Genomic DNA, 18,416 nt, shown 5'->3' with positions numbered 1-18,416 from the left:
TCAGGCCTTGGAGAGGATGCTGAAGGAATCCAAAGGCAGGTTTGGGATGCCAAAGCCTGGGTGGAGTTCCAAGTAATCCAGAAGTGAAGAGTGATCTAACTAGGGAAATGGAGGAGAAGAGGAAGGCACATGTCTCACAGTTTTGCCTGGGCCCTGGACACACTGAAGTCCTGGGCTCACAAGCTTGATGTAAGTATAATGGGTCCCCAGGGTGAGCATTCTCCCGAGTCAGTTCAATATTAGGTACTCTGTTACCCCAGTAATAACTAGATTGAGGTTAGTGGAAGGTAAGGTTCAGTAGGATGCTCTAAGTGACCGCCATCTGCCTTCAGCCCTTCTGCAAACCAAATAGCAAGACCATCTGAAGCCCTCAAATTGCAGAATCCAGATTCAAATAGATTTCTGTACCTGTCACCACGCTATCTCCAAGGGCTCCAGCTCTAGTGGGTCATCCATTTCTTTGATTTCCCCCAAACATAGCCTGAGCCTCCTACTTGTGTCCCTGGAAGACATCATCTTCCATTCGTTCCCAGCAGCCCCCACCCCAGGGAGTGTGCACACCTGCGCAAATCCATCCTGTCCGCTTCTCCTCGGCTCTTCTTGTGCACAGCTGCTGCAGCCTTTCCTGCCATGGCCTTTGTAGCTTCTTCTGGCTTCTGCTCCTCCCAAAGCCTGCTCAACCCCAAGTGTGGGCACAGACCTCTCTGTTAGCCTCCCAAACACAGGTTGTACTGGAGGGCAAAGTTAAACAAGACTTCGCGGAATGCTTGAGGATGCCATCACAGCATTACAGGAGTGAGAACTTAGTTAAGGTAGGCATGCCTGCTCCTGGAGGCCACTGCTTCCTTGCATAGTGCCCTTCCTCAATCCAGAATTCTCTCTGAGCTGGCCTAAGCTAGGTGAAGCCAAGACCCTGTACCTTCCTCTAGTAGTCTCCGCACAGGTTCCCTCCTCGGATGTGGTTTTTATGTTTGCAGGCTCGGCCTCTCAGGCTGCAGCCTCTGTCCCTGCACTTGGACCACGCCTGCTTTCACGACTTCCCAGGAAGAGTGCGTAGGCACCTAACCTTAGATCTGCTTGACCAAAACACCAGCTGTCTTTCTCAGAGCAGTAGGAGAACCTTTCTAAAGGAATAAAAAATTCCAGTACACACAGGATGCAGAGAATGCTTGTGATTCCCCTGAATGTTGCCTGTTGGGTTTATTTTGTTTTTTAGTTTCATGTCTTACATTGGGTACCTAGGATTTGACTTAGCCCTTTTTACTCACTCTTTTTACCTTCTTCTGCATCCAAGAAAGCCTGATTTGGGTAACCAGAGTAAGTCAGAATGTTCGAATTGAGTGTATGGTCTGTCAAGTAAACTTGAGCCTTTGCAGTCTGAAATGTTTCAAAGTCAGGCTACAGTGCCTGTTTGCCATCCCTTTTTTCATCTCACTTGATTTGTCATTGCTTTTGATAGAGCAAAGCAGAACAAAGCTGTTACTATCTGAACACATGGCGTCATCAACCACAAGAGCATTTTGAATCCAGGCTTGGTAGAAATTCAGGAAAAGAATAAATGATACAAGGGAATGAGGCTCTTTAGATGAACTTGGAAGATCATGTCAACAGGTCAACTTAACTAGCTGTAAATGATCTGAATTTAGGACTGATTTTCATGACTATAGTGATCAGTATTGATTTTTTAAAAAAAGATTTTGTTTATTTGAGAGAGTACAAGCCAGGGGGAGAGGCAGAGGGAGAGGGAGAAGCAGACTCCCCACTGAGTAGGGAGCCTAACGAGGGCTTGATTCTAGGACCCTGGGATCATGACCTGAGCTGAAGGCAGGTGCCTAACTGCCTGAGCCACCCAGGCACCCAATCAATATTGATTTTAATGACATTGCCCATAATGTTTGTTAGAAGGAAAGCAGAGTCTCATTTTCATGTATAATTACTTTTTGTATATCTGCTCTTAGCTGGAGCTGTATTATTGTCATTTTTTAAAGAGCTGCATTATTAACTTTGATCCAGGAGATGGCAGTGTGCTTTTTGTTTTGGGACTTGGATGTGAAATCTTTTACCCTCTCTCCCATAAGCTGGCATGTATAATGCGGTAGTGCATTGTGAAATCCATGATGTACTGTGTTCATTGATTTACTATATTAAAACAATAGTAAAACATTGCATAGGAGTCATAGGAATAGGGTCATATTTTAAATTCATAAAATTAATCTTTTTTTTTTTAATCAAGCAAATAGTGAACACTTAATCTCTGTGCTGCATTTTCAGTGGGTAGGGTAGAAATATAAAAAGCCATCATTGCTTTAAGAAGCTTAAAACCTAGATGTGGACTCACAAGGCCAATAATAGTGAAACAGATGACAGTTTTGTATTAAATTAGGAGTTAAGAGGAAGGAGAGATTGCTGTGGTCTGATACCAACAAGAAGACTTCTCAGAGGTTGTAATTAAAGGGAGGTGGGGACTTCTGGATAAAGATGTGGCTTAAGCACATTCATTTTTCTTCCCCTCTCTCCTCAGATCCTACTAAGATAGTAGTAAAAGATCACAAATGAATAAGTCATAAACAGCAAAAAGAAAGGCAACAGGGCTTTAGGAAATGAGAAATCAACAAATTTTGGAAAGATGAAGGACGGAGTTATAGAAAGAATTTGCATGAAGGTGTTATGGCTGAATTGCATTCTCCCAAAATACATATGTTGAAGTCCTAACCCCCAGTACCTCCAAATGTGACTGTCTTTGCAGATAGGGTCTTTAAAGAGGTAGTTAAATTAAAATGTGGTCATTGGACCCTAAACCAATATGATTGTCGTCCTTATGAGAAAAAGATTAGGACACACAGAGGGAAGACCATATGAAGACACATGGAAGAAACAGCTCTCTGCAAGCCAAGGAGAGTCCTCTAGAAGAAATCAACCCTACTGAGACCTTGGATCTCCAACTTCTAGCCTCCAGAGTTGTGAGAAAGTAAATTTCTGTTGGTTAAGCCACGTACTCTGTGGTACTTTGTTATGGTAGCCCTAGCAAACTAATCAGAATGTATTCTGGAATGTATTCCGGAACGCTTCAGAGGCTCTGGCCCAGGGAAAGGGTAGGGTAGGTGTCTATCATAAATTTTGGGAAATTCTCAGTCATTATTGCTTCAGATATTTCCGCTCCTTCTGGTATTCCTGTTACGTGTATATTACACCTTTTGGTATTGTCCCACAATTCTGGAGTATTCTGTTTTGTCTTTTTCTCCCTTTTTTCTCTTTGCATTTCAGTTTTAGAAGTTTTGTGTTCTACATTTAGGTCCATGATCCATCTTGAATAAGTTTTTGTGAAAATTTCACTGGCTAATTGCACTGGTCAGATCATCTCGAATTATGCTGAATAAGAGTGGTAAAGGGAACTTTCTGCCTTGATCCTGATTTCAGGGGGAAAGCATTCAGTCTTTCATCATTAAGTATAATGAATGCTAGGTGTGTTTATTTGTTTGTACATACTCTTTATCAAGCTGAGGAAAGTCCCCTCTATCCTCTGTTTTTTTTTTTTTTTTTGATTTTAGTTTTTTAAAGATTTACTTATTTTAGAGAGAGCACAAGCGGCAGAGGGAGAAGGAGAGGGAGAGAGAATCTCAAGCACACTCCACGCTGAGTGTGGAGCCCAACGGGGGTGGGGGGTGGGGTGGGCTCAATCTCATGACCCCGAGATCACACCTGAGCTGAAACCAAGAGTCAGAGGCTTAACCAACTGCACCACCCAGGTGCCCCTGAAAGGTTTTTTTTTGTTTTTTTTTTTTAAATCAAGAATGGGTGTTAAATTTTTTTCAAATGCCTTTTCTGTACTGATTGATAAGATCATGTAATTTTTTTCCCATAGCCTTTTTATATGGTGGGTTACATGGATTATTTTTCAAATATTGAACTAGGCTTGCATCCCTGGAATAAAGCCCATTCATGGTATAGAATTCTTTTTATAGCACGCTGAATTCCATTTGCTAATATTTTGTTAAGATTTTTTACATTTATATTCAGGAAGAATATTTGGTCTGTCTTTGTGCTGTCTTTGTCTGGATTTTGGAACCAGGGTATTACTAATTTCATAAAACAAATTGGGAAATGTTCTCTCCTCTTATATTTTTTGGAAGGGATTATATAGAATTGGTGCTGATTCTTCCTTAAACATTAGGTCAGATTATCCAGTAAAACAGTCTGGGTCTGTATATCTATTTCTTGAGAGTTTTTAGATAACATATTAAATTTCCTTCAAACTATAGAGCTATTCAAATTATTTCATATTGAATGATAGTGGTGGTTTGTGTTTTGATCCATTTCTTCCAAGTTGTTAGATTTGTATGTGTAGAGTTATTTGTAGTATTCTTTTATTATCCTTAAAATAATTTCAATTATTTTAAATTTCTTGAGGTTTGTTTTATGGCCCAGCATATGGTAAATGATTTGTGGGCACTTGAAAAAGCTATGGATTCTTGTGAAAATTAAAATAATTTGTATTTTATAAATGCTCAACCTGTTGGTTGATGGTGTTGAGTTCTTCTATATCTGCTGTTTTGTCTAGTTGCTCTATCAATTGTTGAGAGAGGAGTGTTGAAGTCTCCAACTGTAATTGCAGATTTATCTATTTCTTATTTCGATTCTATCAGTTTTTGCTTCACATACTTTGTGGCTGTGCTGTTTGGAACATATGCATTTAGGATTGCTATGTCTTCTTGGGGGACTGATCCTTTTGTCATTATGTAATCTCCTTGTCTCTAGTGATTTTCTTTGTTACTTAATATAAGTACTCCTTTGATTGCTTTCCTTTGATTAATGTTTGTGTGATATGCCTTTTCCTATCCTTTTACTTTCAAACTTCTTATATCATTATATTTGAAGTAAGTTTCTTGTAGAAAGGCTATGGTTTGGTCATGTTTTGTAATCCAATCTGCTTATCTCTGTCTTTTAATTTGTATATTTAGGCCATCTATATTTAATGTAATTATTGATAGATTAGAATATAAGTTTGCCATTTTATTTTTTTGTTTTCTTACTGTTTTTCATTTCTGTTTTCTTTTTCTTGCCTTCTTGTGTGTTACTGGAACATATTTTAAAATTCCTTTTTGGTTTATCTATATGTTTTTTAAAGTATATGTTTTAATATAGCATTTTTATTGCTTGCTTTAAGTATTGCATTATATATACATAACTTATTGCAGTCTCTTTGTATTGTCATGTTACCAGTTTGAGTTAAATATAGAAATCTTATCTCCTTTTATGTCCCTTTATCCTCCCATATTTGTAAGTCTTATATATCTTCTCTACATATATTAGAACCATATCAGACAATGTTATAATTTCTGCTTCAACCTTCAAACATAATTTAGAAAGCCTGTTGTAGGAAATAATGTTATATAGGAAAAATGTAAGAGAATAATGTAGGAAAGCCTATTGTTTTCTTTCTGTTTAGAGAACTTTCTTTAGCCATTCTTTTGGACAGGTCTTTTGGTAAGTTTTCCTTCATGTGAGAATTTTTTGATCTCCACATCATTCCTGAAAGGTATTTTTACTGGAATCCAGTGAGTCTATTAGATTCTTGGTTGGTAGTTCTTTCTTTCAGAACTAAAAAGTATTGTGTCCCTTCTTTTTGGTCTCCATGGTTTATTATGAGAATTCCACTGTCATTGTAATTTTCCTATAGGTAAGTTGTCATTCTTCTTTGGCTGCTTTCAAGGTTTCTAATCTATTAATTCATTTATTCTGTAGTTTCTAATGTTCTTTCAGTTCATTGTTTCTCCCCGATGTTTCCCCTTGCTGTTGAGCCCATCTACTGAGATTTTTATTCCAGTTATTATATTTTTCAGTTCTCACATTCCATTTCCACTTCTTTACATCTTCTGTTTCTTAATTTTTATTTGTTTTAAGCATGTTTGTAATTGCTTATTGAAGCATTTAATCATGGCTGCTTGAAAATCTTTGTCAGATCATTCCAACATCTTTGGCATTTTGGTGTTGGCATTTAGTCCTTTTTTTTCATTCAGTTTGAGCACTTCCTTTTTCTTTGTATAACAAGTGATTTTTAATTGAAACCTGGGGATATTCATAGTATGTATGAAAGTCTGGGTTTTATTTAAACCTTATTTTTAAAACTGATTTAATCTGGCACTTCTCTGGCAGGGATGTGGGTGGGGGGCACCACCACCCTGTTACTAGCAGGTGGAGGTAGAATTCTGGGTTCTCCACTCAGCCTCTGTTGACACCTGGGTGAGGGTGGGGATTCCTCATTACTGATGGGTGGAGATGGGAGTGTCGTTTCCTCATGTGGTGACACTGTGGTAGGGGCAGTCTCTCTCTCTCTCTCTCTTTTTTTTAAAGATCTATTCATTTATTTTAGAGAGCATGCATGGGGGGAGGGGCAGAGGGAGAGGGAGAGAGAATCTCAAGCAGATTCCCCACTGAGCATGGAGCCTGACATGGGGCTTGACCCCATGACCCTGAGATCATGACCTGAGCTGAAATCAAGAGTTGTAAGCTCAACTGACTGAGCCACCCAAGCGCCCTGGGGCAGTCTCCTTATTGCTGAATGGAGATCAAAGTCCTGATTCTCCATTAGGTCTCCTTTGACACCATTTCATCTGGGAAGGGGAGTGGGCACCTCATTATTGCTGGGTAGAGGTAGAAGTTCTGTTGCTCTGTGGTGTCCACTGATATCATGAGGGGTTGGCATGCTTGTTACTGGGCAGTGGGGATGAAATTCCTGGCTTCCTATTTGTCCTCTCATATCAGCCCCCTTCAGTGTTGGAGCTCCTCATTACAGCCTCATGAGGGTGGGAGCCTAGGCTCCCTACTTGGCTTTTGCTGGTATGGATGAGAGTGGAGCCACAGATTTTTTTTGTGGTATTTGGAGCAAAACTGCTATTATCTAGAAGTTTCTCCCTTGTTTGGCTGCTCCTTTCCTGGTCCTTGGCAAACTTTTGGGGCCTTATTTTGGTCTGTGCCCATTGGTGTTTCTGGGTTGATGATGATGATCTTTTCAGCATCATGTTTGAGATACATGAGGCAAAAAGAAAGCCCGGGGTATTCACCACTGTGTTCTTTGGGTCCCAATCTCCCTAGTTGATCTGAGGTTGCCTCATTCTCTCTACATTTCAATCTTCTTATATTTGATTTATAAGTAATGTCCAGAGATTCTATTTGTATTTAGCAAGAGAACTAGGGAAAATATACCTAGTACTAATAGTTTTAAAATATTTTATGTACTTTCAAACTTAATCTCCCCCAGAAGCTTAAGTCAAAATCTCTGCATCATGCTTTGTTCCTCACTTTCCCTCATTTTCCATCCCTGAGTCCTCTTTGCTCTATCTCTGAAACATATTCAGGTCCTCTCCTCTCCATCTTCATTTTCATTATCCAAGGTCAAGTCAGAATCTGCTTTCTAGACTACTACATGTAAGAGTAACAGGTCTCCCTGCTTCCATTTCTTGCCCCTGCAACCCATTCTCTACACAGTTATTACAGTAAACTTTTAAAAACCTAAATCATTTCATGTCACTACCCTGATTAAAAACCTCTAAATGTTTGGGTGCCGGGGTGGCTCAGTTGGTTAAACGACTGCTTTTGTCTCAGGTCATGATCCTGGGGTCCTGGGATCAAGCCCCACATTGGGCTCCCTGCTCAGCAGGGAGCCTGCTTCTCCCTCTCCCTCTGCCTGCTGCTCCCCCTGCTCACACTCTCTCTCTGTCAAATAAATAAATAAAATAAAAAAACCTCTAAATTTTTTTTCATTGCCTTTTTAATAAAATGTGAATTCTTTGTCATAGTCTGTTAAGTATCGAAATGATCCACCCCTTGCCTACCTCTCTTAACTGCATCTCTTTTATTCCTCCTTTAAATCAAAATGATCCCATCATATGACCTCACTTTTCCTCCTCAGTACTTCTATCTTGTACCTACCTCAGGGACTTTGCACTTGCTATTGCAGAGCCCAGAGTGCTCTTCTAGATCTTCATAGGATTCCTTTGCTCATGTGGATTCCAGCTAAACATCACCTTCTCTGAGAAGCTTTCCCTACCACCTCTCTTACCTAAGTAACTTTCTGTATTAACACCCTGTTTAATTTTCTTCAAAACATCTATCCCTAATATTTCCTGGTACATTTGTTTACTAGTCATCAGTTGTCTTCTCCTTATGAGATACAAACTCCATGAGATCAGGGTTATTGCCTATCTTGTTAACTGAGATGCACTAGAGATACAGTATCTAAATATTTTTTACTGATTGGATGAATTTAATCAACTCCTAGTGAGCTAATTATGTACAGGGATCTATATTGGGTGTAAGATAATTTTTCACATCTGACATAGAGACTCTGAACACTGACCTTTTGTTGTAAGATATCTTGGTCACCTTTTATAAAGGAGGAAACTGAGGCTTGAGGAGATTCAGTACTTTTCCCCAAAGTTAATGGAGTCAATTCTGCCATCATTTACTGAGGGCCCACTATATGCCAGGCTAAGTACATGATCCCAGGAACACAAACATGAGTAAAGCTTTCTATTTTCTCACAGTCTGGTGTGGGAGACAGAGCACAAACCAGTAACTACTACAATATGATGTGTGAATAAACTGGGGTAAGCCTTAATCTCAAGGTAGGAACAAAACACTAAGAGAGAAAGAATTGCGTGACTAATTTTGCTGGATGGTTGGATGAAGATTTTGAAAAGCTTTACAGAGAATATGGCATTTGAGCGAGGCCTTCAAAGAAGAATAGGATTTTGCCAGGTGCAGAAGGGGCGATAAGAGCTTTCCAGATAGAAGAAGAGCTGTGAAAGCAGGCTAGTTAGCTGTCTGAGAGCAGGCTGGGCTTTCACAGCATTCATTAAAGTCAGCATTAAAGTGAATCTGGCCCAAGAACTGCACGAATAGGCTTTTATTCTTTTTTGAGTTAATGAATTTTTGATCTGTCTCCAGGAGTCAATAAAAGTTTGCTTTGTCTAAGATTTCACTTCCAAAGTTGTATGTGGATTTTCCTCAGTCAGCCTCTTCTCTTTGAACTATGGTCGCACCATGTGCAAGTGGGGATAAGATCACGGTCGACCCCCAAATACCCTGGTTTGCTTTTTCTGTAGGCGTGGCATGGTGTGATGTGCCGTAGTTAGGGAAGGCTCTCTTACCCTCAGCCAGTACGACCGCATAACAGAAATTCCTGAACTAGGAGTTCTTTGCTGTGGATTCAACCTTGCTGGTTGAAACACAAATATCACCAGGAAGGGGGTCGCCTGGGTGTCTCAGTCGGTTAAGCGTCTGCCTTTGGCTCAGGTCATGATCTCAGGGTCCTGGGATTGAGCCCTGCATGAGGCTCCTTGCTCAGCGGGGAGCCTGCTTCTCCCTCTCCCTCTGCTCCTCCCCCCTGCTCGTGCTCTCTCTCTCTCTCAAATAAATGACTAAAATCTTTTTTTTTAAAGATTTTATTTATTTATTCATGAAAGACAGAGAGAGAGAGAGAGAGAGAGAGAGGGAGAAGCAGGCTCCCAAGGAGCAGGGAGCCTGACGCAGGACTCGATCCCAGGACCCTGGGATCATGACCTGAGCCGAAGGCAGACGCCTAACCATCTGAGCCACCCAGGCGCCCATGACTAAAATCTTTTGAAAAATATATTACTGGGAAGAGAAACATGTAAAACTGTTATTGAATGTTAACATCTTTGTGAGAATGAATTGTGAGCATCTTGCTTCTGCGCTAGCCAGTGTCCTTAGGGAACCAAGGGCATGGGCATTCGGTTGTAGGAGAAGGACAAGAAGGGGAAGGATGAGTGCCAAAAATATACAGAGCTGGGTACTCTCATGCTTGTGGCATGTTAATTTTCTCAACACTCATCTTTTAATTTGACAGATTGGGTCACTGAGGCAAGTAGAAGCTGAGTAGCTTTACTGAGATTACACTGCTAACAGTAGTAAAACTAGGTCTGCTTCCACAGCTGTGCAGCTGCTCTGCACCCACCTTTTGTAGTCTACAGCATGTGGTCACATGGGGAGAGTAGTGATGGGGTGCATGGTAGGGAAAACGTGGCAAAGATGCAGAGCGTGAGGCCAAAGTTCGCTCAGGTCACAGTCACACTTTGGGCTGACCCTGAGGATAGTACTGTCTCTCTAGTCCTGGAGTTGTCTCTTTGACCTTATTCATGTGCTATCTATCTAGAGCCGTTGGACAGGGTAGAAGCATTATATAGATAGGCTGATAAAATTCTTGGCAAAATAAAATGTACCAGATAACCCTTTAAAGTGACCTGTGGGCTTTGCTTCCTATAGTGAACCTGTGGCTAGAAGATAATCAGAAAACCTTTTTCATCAGATGTCATATCACAGATGAGAAAAGCAGTACGAAGGAAGGCAACACGTGAGTCAGGCAAACAGTGCAAGGTACAGGTTGGCTTAAACCCATTGTCCCTCATCCTTTGCAAGGCTGGTGTGATTCTCTGCCAAGTTCCCTTCCAGCTCATCCCTTGAAAGCATCAAGCATGACTTCAGGATCTGCCACCTGGAAATGAACACTCCAGTCCACAGGGAAATGGCCTCCTCCTGTATGTTATACACATTTGTCCTCCAGAGATTAGAGAAGATTGTGCAGGCAGCCTAGACAAAGAAGCTATTGTGTAGTTTGTGGGGAGGGGCAGCACACACACACACACACACACACACACATACACACACACACACACACACCCCTACATGCACATGCGTGCGCACACACACCCAGCACCGATGAGCTGGTCTTCTACTCCTTGCTACTCCTTGTGTTGCATGCACGCCGCTAGGCTCTGATGTGCAGTTGTCTACTCTGCAGTTCTGCTGGGGAGTCTAGCCAGCCAGTCAGTCTCTCCCAGTGTGGGCAGCGGGCTGGGAGGTAGAACTGTACTGTTCTGACACTGACAGTGTTCTGACACTGTCAGGTGTCCGTCCACTCTGGGACAGACCGTTGTGTAACTTCTTAGAACTGGAACCTGGGTAGTGTTCTCCCTTTCACTCCTCCAGGCAACAAACTTTGTATTCAGTGACCATGACATGTACCTTGAACACATCCAAGCCGTAGATTCAGTGGTAAAGGAGATGTTGTTGGCTCCTTCTGACACTGGACATAAATTCTCACTTTCAGCATTGGGTACAATCTCCTTATTCATTTCACTCCAGCCACTCGGGCCTCCGTTCTGTTTCTCAAACATGCCTTAGGCCCTTGCCTGGGACTCTCTTCCCTCCTCATCTTGCAGGCCTCAGCTCAGGGGTTATCTCCTAAGAGAGGGCTTCCCTCATCATTCGGACTCAAGGGATCTCCCTCCCTCCCTGCCACGCACCTGCTCTAGGTATTCTCTAGCCAGTATATCCACTTCTTTTGTTACAGTCTTAGCATTTATCACCACCTGATTGATCCTTTTTGTTTTACCAGGTGTTTCTCGTCTGTTTTCTAACCTCTAGAATGGTAACTTCTTGCAAACAGGGACCTTGCCTGTTTACTGTACTCTTAGCCCTTAGTATCTCTTAGACTAGCCTGTAGTTGTTGTTCAATAAATATTTGTGAACGAATGAGTGACACGTTCCTGCATTTGTGCTTGTAGTCTAGAGAGGCAGTTTAGGATCAGAACTTAGACTTGAAAGTCAGCAAAGCTAGCAGTTTGAATCCCAGCTGTGGCACTGATGACCCAAGGTCCCTGAAGTTCAGATTCTTCGTCTGTGAAAAGGAGGTAATAATAGCACGTACTTCAGAGGTGACGTGAGGATTAAATAAAATAATTCATCTGAAGTGCTTGGCATTGGGTTCTTGACTTAGTAACAAGTGCTGTGTTTTATTGTTACTGGGAGTGACTCTAATGAGAATGCAATAAAATGTTAGGGATGAGGGGGAGGGGGAGGACAGGCGGCCTCAATGACATCTAAGGCGAGACCTGTTTCAGTTTCATTAAGGAACCACGTCCAGCCAATTATGCCCATGACCCAAATCAACAGATTCGAAGGAGAAGTATTCGTGAGGGTCCTCATGGGCATCATAGTACCAGAAGGACCTTACCCGAGTTCTCCCTGACCCCGGTAGCTCTTGTGTAACTTATCTGCAGGCTGAGACTCAGGTCCTCCTTATAGGGGAGGAAGCAGCCCTCTGGCAGCAAGCACACCCCGGTTAGCGATGCCAGTGAATGACGTTAATAATCTGATGGGGTTGAGATCACTTTCACTCATTTAGAGTCTGGTTCATGTATCGGAAGAAACATACTAGCCCTTTATCTACTGTCGGTTCAGATTTCGTGCTTCCTTCTGCATGTGCTATCTAAATTAAATCTCGATTCCACGAGGGAGGCCTCTGGCTTTTCGCTCCTATTTTTGGAATAGTAGTTAAGACTTGGATCTCCAGAAAAGGAGGCTCTAGGGCTCTTCCTGGGGCCTGGGCTCCCCCAGGCTCTGCATGTCTGAGGGTTAATGTTCCTCTTTCTCCTGCCCTTGGGATAATGTTCAGCCAGTGACACCAGTGATAGCTTGAAGCTAAGCCCTCGTCCACCAGTAGTTCCAGGACCTCCCCCGATAGGCTCTGAAGCCAGAGTCCCAAGGACAGCATTGAAGTCCCGCCTTTCATGCTTGTCTGCCTCTTTTTTGCATGAGTAGATAGACTCCCAACAAAGAATGACATGTAGTAAGTAGCAGCTAGAGATCTGCAGGGGGAAGAAATGAGTGTGGACGCTGGGGTTTACATCCTGGATTGAGAAAGTTGCCGAAGGTCAGCTGGTAACAGTGCTGGCACGTGTGGCTATTTTCAGTAACACCTGTGGGTAGAGCTGGGGAAGCAGGGGGATGCTCCTGTGGGCCAAGTATGTGGAGGTCTCTCTTACAGGGCTGCAGGGACCTGCCAGATGGGGACGTGTGGTGGGACCAAGGGCAGTGACTCATCCTAGGATCGCTACTGCCACCACAGGGCCTTGCTCCCAGGGTGGAGGGATTGAGCTGGAGAATTTGGACCCATAAACAGATACAAACCTCTTTCTTTGGTTCCCCTCAGCAGAGCTTGGACAAATTGGCATTTTCAAGAGGACTTTACCAAATTCTAAGAGCAAATGTAGACCATAAATGAGGTAGATATTAGAGGCGTAAAAAGTTCAGCTCACATGGTTCCAGTCTCACGACACCTGGGTAGCCTGTAGCATTCTGCTGTGTCCGCCGGAGTCCCCTAGTCCCAGCTCTGAGACAGCCTCCCTGTGGAGGGCACCTTCTTTCTTCCCTGAGGCCACAGTCTGCTTTCCTGGATGTCAGCACCTGGTTTCCTTGACACTTTCAGTTCTTCAAGGTCAAGGCCAGGGAAAAATGCTACTGCTGCCCGTCTTGTAGGGACTTCCCACTGAGTTTTAGATTCTGGTCTAAAGATGGGTGTTTCTCGAGCCACCCCAGAAGATGATGCATTTCAGGGGAGATCTTTGCTCTGCTTAGAAAAAGCAGTTTGCTCTTAACACGTCCAAGGAGGGAACAATAAATACAAGCATTTAAGAACTACCCACTTACAGCTTTGTAAGGAAGTCACTGGTCCATGGTGCTCCACGGAGGGCAACTCTGAAGAGTGAAGGCCTGGAAAGACACAGCTGGGCAAACTACCCCTCTTCCTCAGTGCCTTTCTCAGAGTGTGTTTGTTCTGGTATCACCCAGTTAGGGCATTTCTGCATTGTCACCCATTATGCCCCTGAGCTTCTGTAGGCTTCTCAGCAGGTGTGTATGGTGTATGGCCTTGCACTGGACAGAAGGAAGCTTGTCCAGGGGTGCTGGTGGGGGTGGTGGGAGGTATTTCCTCAACTGTGAGATGAAGGGTGTGCTGGACGGGTGGGATGCTCTTAAAGGGGCCTGTTCTATCTCAGTGAGCCTTTTCTTTTTCCAGCCTTTCCCACCAAACCTTGCTTTCTCACTTTTTCTTGATCCAGGACTCGGTCAGACATTGGTTTTCATGACATAACCTGTGTGACTGCATTGAGGTGGTGTAATTCCAGTGCAAAGCAGAGGAACTTGGATGTGTTAGTTAACAGCTATGTGTGCAAGCATGTGTGATCCCTGCCCCCACCCCCCCCATGTTTTGAAATAGCAAGGTATCCTTCTCAGAGGTTTTAAAGGGACACCAAGGGAGGTGGTTGGAGGAAGAGTTGGTTGATGTGGGCTGCAGCGGGTTGGTCCCAGCTGGCATCGTTGAGGGTGGTGGGATATGAACCCCAGAGTTATGTTTGACCAGTTTGGAGAGGCAGCAGGGGGGCGGGGGGGGCACTGTAGGAGGGTAACATGGGAGTGGATTGTGAGCGGCAGTGTCGAGTCATGGAAGCCAGAGTTGAAAACAGAAGGGGGCAGGTTGTGAATGTGCTCAAGCATCAAACCCGGGAGTCTGGACTACAGACAAAGGGGAGCCTTTAGAGGGATTTGAGCTCTGAAGTAATCTGATGAACCTGCCTTTAGGAAATTGGTCTGGCTGCAGTGTGTAAGACGATTGTATTAATTTTAATTACAGAGTTGTAGCCAGCAGTGTATTGAATGAAGAAACCATACCATATAAATATTTTATTTGCAAAAGCATAACTCTTACATTATGTTGTAATGTAAGGCAGGAGAATATTGTAAGATACTAATGGATATATATATTTTTTTCTCCTGGAATTCACTTCTGTCTCTTCCCCATTTAGGCCATTAGTTGGTCCTGAACTCCATACCACAGGGAAGGAGATGTGGTAGAGATACAAAGGTGTGGGAAACTTTTAGAATGTGGTTTTCAAAAGTCTAAACCTCAAGGAACAGGGAGAAGTTTCTGAAGAATGAGTAAAAGTTCCTTGCCAGAAACTGCAGGGAGGTGGGACTTCTCAAGGACCAGAAAAAGAAAACTCTCGGTGAGACGGTGAGAGGTGATGGGAGCAGAGAGCCTGTGGTCTGCTGCCCTGCAGAGCCCAGCAGAGCCCTGGCAGAAACCCGCAGAGCCCCCGCAGAGCCCCCATAGAACCCTGTAGAGCCCCTGCAGAGCCCCCGCAGAACACCCACAGGACCCCGCAGAGCCCCACAGAGCCCCCCAGAGAGCCCCCGCAGAACCCCGCAGAGCCCCCGCAGAGCCCCCGTGGAGCCCCACAGAGCCCCCACAGGGCCCCCACAGAGCCCTGCAGAGCACAGAGCCCCACAGAGCGGCCAGTCTCCCGGAGACTCTGCAGCGGGAAGATGTGGCCAAGACATCTCCCCAAAGGCCTGCACCTCTGTGTCATTGCAGCATCAGGGCCATGGGACTTGAAGGGTTTCGCAGGCGGCACCCCGTGTGAGCAGATGACACGGTCACCAGAGGGAACCCTGCCCCCCAGCAACCTGGCACCGGTGAGATCCAGAACTGGGGCTGAGCAGGAAGCCTGCACTTGCCCTCCTCATGTCTCCTTCCCTCTCACACCACGACTGCACCCACAGCACTTCCGATGCCAGATATGGGCAGGTTTCCACAGGGAGCAGTTCTCCCATGCCAGCTGCGACCCTACGATTTCCTTCAGTTCTGTCACCTGCTCCCTGGAGACAGCATCCCATCTCACAGGGTAAGGGCTCTGTTGCACCGGACTGCCCCTACCTCAGATGCAATGGCGAGGAGTAGGTCTCCAGGTGGCCCACAACTTCTGTCCCACGTGGCTACAGATCAGAGGTTCCCATGACTTCCTCCCCCTTGGAACTGATTATTTGCTAGAACAGCTCACAGAACTCAGGAAAACACTTTACCTGTTTATTATATAATAAAGGATGTGATAAAGGACACAGAGGAACCGCCAGGTGAAGAGGTACATAGGTGAGGTCTCAGAGGATCCTGAGCACAGAAACTTCTGTCCCTGAGGAGCTGGAGCGAGTCACCCTCGTAGTATGTGACGTGGATGTGTTCACCAACCTGGAAGCTCTTCTAACTTCATACTTTGGGGTGTAGGTATGGTCAATTATTAACTCCGTGTCCAGCCCCTCTCCTCTCCCTGGAGAATGGGGGGCGGTGTGGAAGGGGGTGGTAGAGGAGAAGGGCTGAAAATTCCCAGCTTCTAATCATGGCTTGGTCTTTCTGGTGACCAGACCCACCCAGGAGCCATCCAGCAGCCCACCAAGAGTCACCTCATTAGAACAAAAGACACTATTACTCAGAAAATTCCAAGGAATTTAGGAACTGTGTGTCAGGAACTGGGGTCAAAGACCAAATATTAGAACAAAAGTAGTTTTTATCACTTAGGTATCCACAAGGGTTTTAGGAGCTCCATGCCAAGAACGGGGGAGGGGTGGGGGGCAGAGACCAGTATATATATTTTTCTATTAGCTCAGTGACACATCCCAAGGGAGAGGGGCAGGAAGTAGTGCCTCAACTATCCCAGGAGGGGGATTTAAAATAGCAACTAAGTTGAATTATTAAAAATAAAGTTATAAATTTTTGACACCAGGGTGTAGGGATTGAGGTTCATAACTATTACGAAGTTAATTTAGCTACAGAGACAATGAGTAGTTTACATGGCTGGTTGAGTATCTGATAGAGGCAGTTTTCTATAATGATTTGTAAATCTGGCTTGGGATTTTAGGCCCTTTTCCTCAGGGTGGTGGAAAAAGCCCTGGGCTTAGGGGAGAAGCCCTACCGTACAGTCCAACACGGCCTCACATCTGTACCATGACTTTAGGCTAAGGTTGCCATAGAAATACAGGACATTCTGATAAATGTGAATTTCAGATAATGAATAATATTTGGGATGTATTTATACCAAAACATTATTTGTTACTATTTGAAATAATTTAACTGGGTATCCTGTGTTTCTCCCCGCTACGTCTAGCAACCTTGCTTTGGGCAAGTCATTTAAACTCTTGGAGCTTCAATTTCCTCATCTGAAAGAGAGAATGCTACCCACTTTGGAGTGTTGTGCTTAGGATCAAATGGGGTCTCTGCAGCAAGGGGAAAGTTCTTCTCTACCTTCTGAGGCTCCCTGGCTGGGTCCAAAAATTGAACTGACAAAGATAGATTAGCAGGAGAAAAATCATACGAATTTATTTAAGTTTCATGTGACATGAGCCTTCATAAGGAAATGAAGATCCAAAGAATCAGCTAGACCTGAGTATTTTTTTCCAATTTTATTTTATTTTTTTTCACTTTTTAAAAATTTTTTGTATTAACATATAATGTATTATTTGTTTCAGGGGTACAGGTCTGTGATTCAACAGTCTTACACAATTCACAGCGCTCACCATAGTACCTACCCTCCCCAGTGTCCATCACCCAGCCACCCCATCCCTCCCGCCCCCCTCCACTCCAGCAACCCTCATTTGTTTCCTGAGATTAAGAGTCTCTTACGGTTTTAGACCTGAGTATTTTTATACTAGTTTTGATGAGTGAATAGTGATGGAGGACTATGATAGATTAAAGCTTATGAAGTAAGTGGAGGAAGCTGGAGAAACCAGCAAGTCCCGATTGCTAGGATTCTTCTCCATGTCCCTTTGTCTTCAGAGAAAAGGACATTCCTTTCCTCACGGTATAGGGAGGGCCCCTCTCACCTGAGGGTTTTATGACCTGTTTTGGGGAGAAGGATGGAAAAAAGATCAAAGTGACTTTACTGCTTCTTCTGTTTCCTCAAACTCCCCCAGCTTAAAATATGCCTTGGTGCCAAGGCATGGTGCCACCTTGATATGCCAAGGTGCCATATGTTAGAGTAGTGTGTCCTGGACCCCATCACTGCAATGGTTAAAATGATTTGGACTCTATAGTCCTCTGCACTCCTAGAATAGTTCTAAATAGTTAAGTCTGCATGAAGTAGGACAAATTTAGGTTTTAATTCTTCTACTTAGTAGACATGTGTTCTTGGATATCCATTATATGGGATAATAGTGGTATCTACCTCAGAGTGTACTTATGAAGCATCAATGAGTTGATGAATGTCAAGTGCTTAGCTTTGAGCATGCTACTTTATAGGTGCTCGATAAAGAATACTTAGTTACTACCGCAGTTGTACAAAGATGATGTAACATTCTCAAAGTAAATCAGGAAGACTTGGAAAGGAGTCATTGAACTGAGCACCCTTTATGGAGTGCTCTTTCTGCACTGAGTGCTGATGGGCAAGATCTTCTCCTTCTAGTTGGTAATCAGAAGGGGACAGAAATTGGGAGTTTTAGTTTAGCAGGGGAAGAAATTTACACCTTTCCCTGAGTATGTTGAGACAGAGAGAACACCTTTGTGAGCGTTTTTGAAGAGTCTAAAAAATTTTCCCGACTCTTGGTCCATTCAATAAACTCCGAAGAAATCAACAGCTGATGCCTAGATTTTACCGTGGGCAAAAACACCCCTCGTAAACAAACGGGGTGCGCTGCCGCCGTAGATGAATCACTAGCTCGAGGCTAAAAGGCTCCCTGCTTATTAAACAAAACATGCAATCTGGGTCACAGCCTTAGCCAGTGGTGAGCTG

The 18,416-nt window shown here is 43.7% G+C and overlaps 1 pseudogene; it reads right to left on the bottom strand.

Annotated features, from left to right (window-relative positions):
* LOC114224078 (bifunctional methylenetetrahydrofolate dehydrogenase/cyclohydrolase, mitochondrial-like) overlaps positions 1-18,416 on the bottom strand; it is a 78,883-nt pseudogene continuing 60,467 nt past the window's right edge.

The sequence above is a fragment of the Eumetopias jubatus genome, unplaced genomic scaffold (genome assembly GCF_037043125.1).
Source record: "Eumetopias jubatus isolate StellerSeaLion01/CBP00866 unplaced genomic scaffold, mEumJub1_p1.0 scaffold_8, whole genome shotgun sequence".
Lineage (NCBI taxonomy): Eukaryota > Metazoa > Chordata > Mammalia > Carnivora > Otariidae > Eumetopias > Eumetopias jubatus.
Note: the sequence above shows the minus strand (reverse complement) of the source record. Positions and strands in the feature narration are given on the sequence as shown.